The 9,652-nt window shown below is 42.6% G+C and overlaps 1 protein-coding gene across 1 annotated transcript in view; it reads right to left on the bottom strand.

The window, feature by feature from the left end:
* Nucleotides 1-9,652, bottom strand: part of LOC311102173 (homeobox protein cut-like 1) — a gene marked incomplete at its 3' end in the record, with an annotated part of 130,686 nt that overhangs the window by 90,682 nt on the left and 30,352 nt on the right. The gene's annotated exons all lie outside the window — the stretch shown is intronic.

Below are 9,652 nucleotides of genomic sequence, written 5' to 3'. Positions count from 1 at the left end.
TAATTTATACTGTTGTTGTTTTACATCAAATGGTTTCACTCACACTGGCATCAGCCTGTTTGACCACATCAACCCTGTACATAGGACATTTTTGTGCACATTTCCACATTTAAAGCAACCTAACCTCACCCCCACAGTCCCATTGCATGGCATTAGAGCATGAGTCAGCGGTTTCTGATTAGATACCCAGTGAAGTGTGTATCTCTGGGAACATGCAAATTCACATACAGTTAGTTAGATAGACTAAAGCCCTTTAGAGATGCAGTGGAGCGTACACTAGATTACAGTACACTACACTACACTACAGTACACTAGACTACACTACAGTACACTAGATTACAGTACACTACACTACACTACAGTACACTAGACTACAGTACACTAGACTACAGTACACTAGACTACAGTACACTACACTAGACTAAAGTACACTAGATTACAGTACACTACAGTACACTAGACTACAGTACACTACACTACAGTACACTACACTAGATTACAGTACACTAGATTACAGTACACTAGACTACAGTACACTAGACTACAGTACACTACACTAGACTACAGTACACTAGACTACAGTACACTAGACTACAGTACACTAGACTACAGTACACTACACTAGACTACAGTACACTAGATTACAGTACACTACAGTACACTAGACTACAGTACACTAGACTACACTACACTAGACTACACTACACTACACTAGACTACAGTACACTAGACTACAGTACACTACACTAGACTACAGTACACTAGACTACACTAGACTACAGTACACTAGACTACACTAGACTACAGTACACTACAGTACACTACAGTACACTAGACTACAGTACACTAGACTACAGTACAGTACACTAGACTACAGTACACTACAGTACACTACAGTACACTAGACTCCAGTACACTACAGTACACTAGACTACAGTACACTACAGTAAACTAGACTACAGTACACTACAGTACACTAGACTACAGTACACTACAGTACACTAGACTACAGTACACTAGACTACAGTACACTACACTAGACTACAGTACACTACAGTACACTACAGTACACTAGACTACAGTACACTACAGTACACTACACTAGACTACAGTACACTAGACTACAGTACACTACACTAGACTACAGTACACTACAGTACACTACAGTACACTAGACTACAGTACACTATAGTACACTACACTAGACTACAGTACACTAGACTACAGTACACTACACTAGACTACAGTACACTACAGTACACTACAGTACACTAGACTACAGTACACTACAGTACACTACACTAGACTACAGTACACTAGACTACAGTACACTAGACTACAGTACACTAGACTACAGTACACTAGACTACAGTACACTAGACTACAGTACACTAGACTACAGTACACTAGACTACAGTACACTAGAGTAGGACAGAATGGGTAATCCTGTCCAGATGGCTCCAGATAGACACACTTTAGATCAGGAACACATACATACATATATATATATATAACCTTTATTTAAACAGGGAGTCACATTGAGATTAAAAATCTATTTTACAAGACAGCCCGGTATACATTTCAATAAAAACAGAATAATAAAACATACACATGTATAAAACAATATAATTCAGCACACAGTAAACCAAAATAAACGTATTTTATAAAAAGCAATCACATTCAACTACATAGAGGTCCTCAATCAATCATTTAAACTGCCTGAGTGGCATCAGCACATCTACCTGCAGTGAACTCTACAGATTGTTCCACAAATTAGGGGCAAAAAAACAATATGCAGATTTTCCCAAATCTGTGGAGACTGAAGGGATCTCTAGTGATATCCATTCATGAGAACGGGTTCGGTTACTTATGATTCTTAACTTAATTCATGAAGTTACATATGGAGGGAGTTTCTGTAAATAAATAAAAGAGAATGCAGCTCTCTTCTTACAGACAGAGAGGAAACATCATGAAACTAACTACACGGTGGTGTGTGTGTGTGTATACTTATTTGACTGCCCCTGCTTAGTTCAGGGCCTGTATCCACAAAGCTTAGTTCAGGGCCTGTATCCACAAAACTTAGTTCAGGGCCTGTATCCACAAAGCTTAGTTCAGGGCCTGTATCCACAAAGCTTAGTTCAGGGCCTGTATCCACAAAGCTTAGTTCAGGGCCTGTATCCACAAAGCTTAGTTCAGGGCCTGTATCCACAAAGCTTAGTTCAGGGCCTGTATCCACAAAGCTTAGTTCAGGGCCTGTATCCACAAAGCTTAGTTCAGGGCCTGTATCCACAAAGCTTAGTTCAGGGCCTGTATCCACAAAGCTTAGTTCAGGGCCTGTATCCACAAAGCTTAGTTCAGGGCCTGTATCCACAAAGCTTAGTTCAGGGCCTGTATCCACAAAGCTTAGTTCAGGGCCTGTATCCACAAAGCTTAGTTCAGGGCCTGTATCCACAAAGCTTAGTTCAGGGCCTGTATCCACAAAGCTTAGTTCAGGGCCGTATCCACAAAGCTTAGTTCAGGGCCTGTATCCACAAAGCTTAGTTCAGGGCCTGTATCCACAAAGCTTAGTTCAGGGCCTGTATCCACAAAGCTTAGTTCAGGGCCTGTATCCACAAAGCTTAGTTCAGGGCCTGTATCCACAAAGCTTAGTTCAGGGCCTGTATCCACAAAGCTTAGTTCAGGGCCTGTATCCACAAAGCTTAGTTCAGGCCCTGTATCCACAAAGCTTAGTTCAGGGCCTGTATCCACAAAGCTTAGTTCAGGGCCTGTATCCACAAAGCTTAGTTCAGGGCCTGTATCCACAAAGCTTAGTTCAGGGCCTGTATCCACAAAGCTTAGTTCAGGGCCTGTATCCACAAAGCTTAGTTCAGGGCCTGTATCCACAAAGCTTAGTTCAGGGCCTGTATCCACAAAGCTTAGTTCAGGGCCTGTATCCACAAAGCTTAGTTCAGGGCCTGTATCCACAAAGCTTAGTTCAGGGCCTGTATCCACAAAGCTTAGTTCAGGGCCTGTATCCACAAAGCTTAGTTCAGGGCCTGTATCCACAAAGCTTAGTTCAGGGCCTGTATCCACAAAGCTTAGTTCAGGGCCTGTATCCACAAAGCTTAGTTCAGGGCCTGTATCCACAAAGCTTAGTTCAGGGCCTGTATCCACAAAGCTTAGTTCAGGGCCTGTATCCACAAAGCTTAGTTCAGGGCCTGTATCCACAAAGCTTAGTTCAGGGCCTGTATCCACAAAGCTTAGTTCAGGGCCTGTATCCACAAAGTAGGAGTGCTAATCTAGGATCTGTCCATACAATCTTATTCATTACGATCTAAAAGTCTGATTCTAGAACAGCAACCCTACCGCTTTGTGGATACTGGCCCTGAACAGTCACTCCCCTCCTGCTTCCCCCAGCTCTGTGAAGGACCCAGAGCAGCTTTAATAGTGCCCCAAGTTTCCCCTAAACCCATTTAAATCAGCCAGTCTCTAAATTTGGCTGAACAGACTGATTAGTTATTTAAAAACTAGCAGGAAGCATGCTGAAGGTCTACACACAGGAAAGACGTGATGAATCACTGTCAACTGTTTATCACGCACATGCATGTATGCCAGAGACTCAGTGTGTGTCTGTGTGTCAACAGGGCAGCCACAGTAAGATGGATGGCTGAGGTCAGCTGCTTGCCGACCGCCGGCCATCGGAATCACCTAGTGATCTGGAATTCCCACTCCGTCAGTCTGGCTATCTGTCTGTCTGTCTGGCTGGGAGGAGGATGAAGTGGTCCCTACTGACACTCATCTTAGGTCAGGTTTTAGTCTTCCGCCCTGTTGTAGTCAAGGTTAGGATTTAGGGAGGGTGAACTTCTTCCTGGAGCGTCTCAGATCACAACCCTTAAAGAAGTATATTCAATACCAGCCACACCACGCTGCAATTGGGCCATTGTTGTGATGTCATCATTGCTCGACTGCACTGTAGCATCATGGTGTCATGCTCTCAGTAAAGATAAAGACTAAAACGTGAATGTATTATTCACACAGGTAACCACACTACATGAATTATAACGTACTACAACCTTTCAGTCACCATTATCAGGAGCACTCTGTACAGCCCATGAAGAGTACAGCTTTAGTAAAGTACTGTGGTGGTCTCCTGCTGGCTGAATAATGAAGAAGACAGACTCATCTGGGTGAATCGAACCTGGTCTGATGTGGATGAATCGAACCTGGTCTGATGTGGATGAATCGAACCTGGTCTGATGTGGATGAATCGAACCTGGTCTGATGTGGATGAATCGAACCTGTTCTAATGTGGATGAATCGAACCTGGTCTGATGTGGATGAATCGAACCTGGTCTGATGTGGATGAATCGAACCTGGTGTGATGTGGATGAATCGAACCTGGTCTGATGTGGATGAATCGAACCTGCTCTGATGTGGGTGAGTCTAATTTAGTCTGATGTCATCTGATCTCTAGGCTGGTTAGACTCTTTAGGCTGGTTATTCAGAGCTGGTCCATGGTATGATCCTTTGTAGCTCAGTTAGTAGAACATGGCGTTTGCAACGCCAGGATAGTGGAATCGATTCCTGGGACCTCCCCTACGTAAAAAATTTATGCACGCATGACTTTAAGTCGCTTTGGATAAAAGCCTCTTCTAAATGGCATATATTCTCATATCAAATACACTGAGTGTACAAAACATTAGAAACACCTTCCTGATATTGAGTTGCACCGCCTTTTGCCCTCCGAACAGGCTAAATTCGTCGGGGCACGAACTCTAAAAGGTGACGAAAGCATTCCACAGAGGTCCTGGCCCATGTTGACTCCAATGCTTCCTACAGTTATGTCAAATTGGCTGGATGTCCTTTGGGTGGTGGACCATTCTTGATAGCAATGGCGGTCGGTGCCCCTTAAGATATTTTTTTTATATGAGCATGGCCTTCTATTATAGAATACTGTACGACTGTCATTCATATTCCATTCACCCAGCTCAAAGTAACATCGATAGGTTTAGGCTAATACATGATACTCAAATGTTCCTTGTACCCATCATGGAGGTTGATACAACCTAGCCTATGAATTAAAGTTTACAACGTAGGTGCACAGGTCGAGAGAATCACGCAGTACAGTGTACAGTCAGAAAGCAGTTCAGCAGTTATACCGGCGGGCCCCGGGGGCAATAAATTACTAAGACCAAAAGCTTATCTTGACTTGGAAGAGTTCTAGTGTTGGATAGCCATAGCCAGCTAGCTAACATAGCATCCCTCTCTGTTTGAGCCAGGTGTTTGAGTAGGCCAAATTAGCTAGCTGCATTCGCTAGCTAAGTGAACTTTTTTTTTTTTTTTTTTTTTTATACAACCAAATATAGCGCTCTCTCTCGCTTCTCCTTCATTTTGGAACAAATTAATTTGTTCAAAACTGTTCAATTATTGTCTTTCTCTTTGAGTCAATTACTCTTTTTTTATGCACTGCAGTGCTAGCTAGATGTAGCTTATGCTTTCAGTACTAGAGTCATTCTCTGATCCTTTGATTGGGTGGACAACATGTCAGTTCATGCTGCAAGAGCTCTGATAGGTTGGAGGACGTTCTCCGGAAGTTGTCATAATTACTGTGTAAGTCTATGGAAGGGGATGAGAACCATGAGCTTCCTAGGTTTTGTATTGAAGTCAATGCCCCCAGAGGAGGACGGAAGCTGGCTGTCCTCCGGCTACACCATGGTGCTACCCTACAGAGTGCTGTTGAGGCTGCTGTAGACCTTCATTACAAAACAGTGTGTTTTAATCAATTATTTGGTGACATGTGAATATAATTTAGTGTAGTTTTATCTAAAAAAGGATAACTTTAACTACCCTACTCCATTCAAAGGCACTTAAATATTTTGTTTTGCACACACACACACACACACACACACACACACCATGTATAATTGTCTCAAGGCTTACAAATCCTTCTTTAACCTGTCTCCTCCCCTTCATCTACACTAATTGAAGTGGATTTAACAAGTGAAATTACTAAGGATCATAGCTTTCACCTGGATTCACCTGGTCAGTCTATGTCATGGAAAGAGCAGGTGTTTGTAACGTTTTGTATCACTGGGTTATTTGTATAGTGTATTTTACTATATCCTAGTATTGATATAAGGACCGGTTTGGGTTTTTACTTTACCTTCTATAACGGTATTTGAATGTTTGGTTTGTTAAATGGGATACGCCGTGTGTAACGTCCATTTGTATAGTTTACACCCCTAGTCAAATTGCTATTGCAACATTTGGTTAAAAATAAGGCCTAGATTGTTTGGCCATATCGTGCAGCCCTACGTGGCAGTGTGGAAATGACCTCAAATGAGTGCAGAAAATGTAGAAAATGCAGGAAATTATTTTTGGTTGAAGTTGAATTGAACAAGATAAAACAAAATCAGAATTTAGAAAGACCCATGGAAATCACTTAGAATGTACGTGTTGCCAACCCAGTGTCCCTTACTACTCATAAAGCAAATGTATAACTTTTATTATTCAAAAACATAAGATACCATAAAAAAAACGTCAAAATGTTGAAAAATACCATGATACTATATCTTGGCCATATCGCCCAGCCCTAGTTATCTGAGAGGACTTCAGAGCCCCCACATCTCCTTTCTGAGAGGACTTCAGAGCCCCCACATCTCCTCTCTGAGAGGACTTCAGAGCCCCCACATGTCCTCTCTGAGAGGACATCAGAGCCCCCACATCTCCTCTCTGAGAGGACTTCAGAGCCCCCACATCTCCTCTCTGAGAGGACTTCAGAGCCCCCACATCTCCTCTCTGAGAGGACTTCAGAGCCCCCACATCTCCTCTCTGAGAGGACTTCAGAGCCCCCACATCTCCTCTCTGAGAGGACTTCAGAGACACCCACATCTCCTCTCTGAGAGGACTTCAGTCCCCACACCACCTCTCTGAGAGGACTTCAGAGCGTGTGTGTTGCTTTGCGTGTAACAGAAGTTAATAGAGAGGAGGGAACATGGGGCTAATAGAGGACAGTCACACACCTGTCTCTCCAGTCCTCACTAGACATGGCCTATCCTATAGAAAGTACTGCTGACTGGGGTCTCTCCAGTCCTCACTAGACATGGCCTATCCTATCCTATAGAAAGTACTGCTGACTGGGGTCTCTCCAGTCCTCACTAGACATGGCCTATCCTATCCTATAGAAAGTACTGCTGACTGGGGTCTCTCCAGTCCTCACTAGACATGGCCTATCCTATCCTATAGAAAGTACTGCTGACTGGGGTCTCTCCAGTCCTCACTAGACATGGCCTATCCTATCCTATAGAAAGTACTGCTGACTGGGGTCTCTCCAGTCCTCACTAGACATGGCCTATCCTATCGAAATATATTGTCATACATCATTCACATCATTATAAATTATTCATTATGGTGACATTCCGGATAACAACAACAATGCTTTGTTTCCAGTCTGTGTTTGAACAGTTAAGTTGCCTTGGAAACACACACAAAAAGAATTCCCAGGGGCGTCGCCGGGAGAAACGGGACAAACAGAATTCCCTCATGATTCCACGCAGCAGGAAATGTCACATAACACATTCAACACACATAAACAAATAGGTCATACAATCCAGACTGGGGGAAATGTCTGTTAGTCTCTTCAGGATTTGGAAAAAGGAAGCACTATTTTGGGACCTTTCCATGTCTATATTTTCCAGTCCTCCTTGTTGTCCATGTCGATATTCATATTAAAAGCATGTCCCAAGTGTCTATGTTGAAAGCAGCAAGATAATAGAGCAGCAACTGATGATTGTCTAGTTTTAGCAACATTAAACCTTTTTAGAATCTATTTACATACGCCCCCAGGAAGAATATGACGCCTTTTATTGATTTATTCTGACAAGCGACCAACTTGGTCATTTTCACATTTTCATACTTTCATCGAATATTTGGGAATGACGTGCAGTAAGGCCTTTGTGAAAATTCTATATCGATATAGAGTGGGAAAGCAGCCGTGCGTTTGGACAATTAATAGACACTGCAGTAAATAAAACCTAATAAAAACATATGTCTATTCCAGGACCGGTGCACCATAGCCAACCAGAGCTACAGTAGGCCTATATGCAAATAAGCCATTTGCCACACAGGCCTGCCATCATTCACTTTGACCTGGACTGTGTGTTTACAGGCAGAAGCAACAGCACAGCTTTAGATCATTAGAAAGCATTCGCCAAAAGCCACAAAATACACCTGAATGGATTTCTGCAAATATGTAAACACCACGGGGGTCGTCTTACATTTGGGAACTTCACAGTCCTATTGATCAAACAACCATGAACAGGTAGGCTCTCTCCCTTCCTCAGTTGCCTATGCACATCAACAACAAGATCAACAACTAATGTTAGCCAGAGCAAGATAAGCTAAAATCTAACGAGGGAACAGTAGATAAATCCTCTCAAACTTTTTAGCTTGTAGTTGGCCGTCAAAATTACACTGCTAAACGATGGGGAATAGTAGCCGGCTCGCCCTTCTGCAGCTTGCCTTCCGATGCATGCTTATCCCAAACCACGTTTTAAATCATTGAATGGGAACTTGCCTGGCTCCCTGCACATTCGATCGATCCCAAATACATTTGATTGACAACTAAGAGATGTGTTAACTGTGGATAGTTGTTCAAGTTTAGCATAGCTAGCTAGCAAAGCGATTCACATTTCTTGCTAGCTAACCAAATGACTCCTGCATCTCTATCTGTAGCCACTATATAAACGATATGGGGGAAAGAAGACGGCCACTTACCCACTCGTCCAATGACATGACATCCTCCCAGTAGCTAGTTAGTTAGCTAGCTAACGCTAGGCTCCGTGTTCTTAGCTTACTAAATAAATAGCTACATAAATAGATACGCTAGCCTATTAGCCACATTATGACTGACTTGTGGTCATTGCCGTTGCTAGTTAGATTGTATTGACATTCCCAGCCTTAGTTACATTCTTCAGTTTTTTCCCCAAAATACTGAGTAATTGAAACTGAATCCCGAATGGATGGAGGCAGCAAACAATGTACATTTACATTTTACATATTTAGCAGACGCTCTTATCCAGAGCGACTTACAGTTAGTTAGTGCATAAATTTTTTCATACTGCCCCCCCCCCCCCCCCCGTGGGAATCGAACCCACAACCCTGGCGTTGCAAGCGCCACGCTCTACCAACTGAGCTACACGGGGCCCTAACTGTGATTTACAACCTGATAGCAATAATTGTTGGACTACCAAGAAACGTATTGGTGAATTACGGTATGTTGACTATGCATTGAACTGCATCCTATCTATTCTGCCAACAATGCCTTACTCAATGTCATGGAATGTTGAGTCAAATAGAAACTCATTTTAAAACCTCTTTTTTGAAGTTAGTGTTGTAACATAAACTGGGAATTTGATATTTTGGACTGATATGTTTGTTTCATATCTGCAAAGTCATTAAAACGCCGTCAGTTCCACTTTAAAAGACAACAGTTATCTGTGTCTATGGCAACAACAATAATGACTAAAATGTAAATGTAAACAATCTAACCAAATAAAGAAACAAGTGTGCGTGTGTCTTACACGAGTGGCAAAGCAGCTAGATTGTAACGTTCAGATGCTCTGGTTGGTGGAAATCACGATCGGGGAGGTAAATGAGGCTGTACAGCAATTCA

The sequence above is a fragment of the Coregonus lavaretus genome (assembly GCF_964263955.1).
Source record: "Coregonus lavaretus genome assembly, chromosome: 26".
Taxonomy (NCBI): domain Eukaryota; kingdom Metazoa; phylum Chordata; class Actinopteri; order Salmoniformes; family Salmonidae; genus Coregonus; species Coregonus lavaretus.
This window is presented reverse-complemented; position numbering and strand designations above follow the sequence as displayed.